This window comes from Halictus rubicundus, unplaced genomic scaffold, assembly GCF_050948215.1.
Source record: "Halictus rubicundus isolate RS-2024b unplaced genomic scaffold, iyHalRubi1_principal scaffold0466, whole genome shotgun sequence".
Classification (NCBI taxonomy): Eukaryota; Metazoa; Arthropoda; class Insecta; order Hymenoptera; family Halictidae; genus Halictus; species Halictus rubicundus.
Window position 1 is genome coordinate 77501 of NW_027489007.1, and position 2500 is coordinate 80000.

Sequence of the window (2500 nt, forward strand, 5' to 3'; positions counted from 1 at the left end):
GCGGTGGGACTTAGAAAAATTTTCGTCGAACGTCCGACGGAGTAGTACATCCGTCCATTATTTGCTAATAACTCGATAAATAATAATTGTAGCGAGTTTGGTGTTATGATATATATTGTTAGAAACCGTCTATATTACAGTGATATCACGTCGAAAATCGTCTAGGACCGATACGGAAAAAGTTTCCTCTTAGCGGTGGGACTTAGAAAAATTTCCAGAGTTTTGTCGACGGAGTAGCACATCCGTCCATTATTTGCTAATAACTCGATAAATAATAATTGTAGCGAGTTTGGTGTTATGATATATATTGTTAGAAACCGTCTATATTACAGTGATATCACGTCGAAAATCGTCTAGGACCGATAGGGAAAAAGTTTCCTCTTAGCGGTGGGACTTAGAAAAATTTTCGTCGAACGTCCGACGGAGTAGTACATCCGTCCATTATTTGCTAATAACTCGATAAATAATAATTGTAGCGAGTTTGGTGTTATGATATATATTGTTAGAAACCGTCTATATTACAGTGATATCACGTCGAAAATCGTCTAGGACCGATACGGAAAAAGTTTCCTCTTAGCGGTGGGACTTAGAAAAATTTTCGTCGAACGTCCGACGGAGTAGTACATCCGTCCATTATTTGCTAATAACTCGATAAATAATAATTGTAGCGAGTTTGGTGTTATGATATATATTGTTAGAAACCGTCTATATTACAGTGATATCACGTCGAAAATCGTCTAGGACCGATAGGGAAAAAGTTTCCTCTTGGCGGTGGGACTTAGAAAAATTTCCAGAGTTTTGTCGACGGAGTAGCACATCCGTCCATTATTTGCTAATAACTCGATAAATAATAATTGTAGCGAGTTTGGTGTTATGATATATATTGTTAGAAACCGTCTATATTACAGTGATATCACGTCGAAAATCGTCTAGGACCGATAGGGAAAAAGTTTCCTCTTGGCGGTGGGACTTAGAAAAATTTTCGTCGAACGTCCGACGGAGTAGCACATCCGTCCATTATTTGCTAATAACTCGATAAATAATAATTGTAGCGAGTTTGGTGTTATGATATATATTGTTAGAAACCGTCTATATTACAGTGATATCACGTCGAAAATCGTCTAGGACCGATAGGGAAAAAGTTTCCTCTTGGCGGTGGGACTTGGAAAAATTTCCAGAGTTTTGTCGACGGAGTAGCACATCCGTCCATTATTTGCTAATAACTCGATAAATAATAATTGTAGCGAGTTTGGTGTTATGATATATATTGTTAGAAACCGTCTATATTACAGTGATATCACGTCGAAAATCGTCTAGGACCGATAGGGAAAAAGTTTCCTCTTGGCGGTGGGACTTAGAAAAATTTTCGTCGAACGTCCGACGGAGTAGCACATCCGTCCATTATTTGCTAATAACTCGATAAATAATAATTGTAGCGAGTTTGGTGTTATGATATATATTGTTAGAAACCGTCTATATTACAGTGATATCACGTCGAAAATCGTCTAGGACCGATAGGGAAAAAGTTTCCTCTTGGCGGTGGGACTTAGAAAAATTTCCAGAGTTTTGTCGACGGAGTAGCACATCCGTCCATTATTTGCTAATAACTCGATAAATAATAATTGTAGCGAGTTTGGTGTTATGATATATATTGTTAGAAACCGTCTATATTACAGTGATATCACGTCGAAAATCGTCTAGGACCGATAGGGAAAAAGTTTCCTCTTGGCGGTGGGACTTAGAAAAATTTCCAGAGTTTTGTCGACGGAGTAGCACATCCGTCCATTATTTGCTAATAACTCGATAAATAATAATTGTAGCGAGTTTGGTGTTATGATATATATTGTTAGAAACCGTCTATATTACAGTGATATCACGTCGAAAATCGTCTAGGACCGATAGGGAAAAAGTTTCCTCTTGGCGGTGGGACTTAGAAAAATTTTCGTCGAACGTCCGACGGAGTAGCACATCCGTCCATTATTTGCTAATAACTCGATAAATAATAATTGTAGCGAGTTTGGTGTTATGATATATATTGTTAGAAACCGTCTATATTACAGTGATATCACGTCGAAAATCGTCTAGGACCGATAGGGAAAAAGTTTCCTCTTGGCGGTGGGACTTAGAAAAATTTCCAGAGTTTTGTCGACGGAGTAGCACATCCGTCCATTATTTGCTAATAACTCGATAAATAATAATTGTAGCGAGTTTGGTGTTATGATATATATTGTTAGAAACCGTCTATATTACAGTGATATCACGTCGAAAATCGTCTAGGACCGATAGGGAAAAAGTTTCCTCTTGGCGGTGGGACTTAGAAAAATTTCCAGAGTTTTGTCGACGGAGTAGCACATCCGTCCATTATTTGCTAATAACTCGATAAATAATAATTGTAGCGAGTTTGGTGTTATGATACATATTGTTAGAAACCGTCTATATTACAGTGATATCACGTCGAAAATCGTCTAGGACCGATACGGAAAAAGTTTCCTCTTAGCGG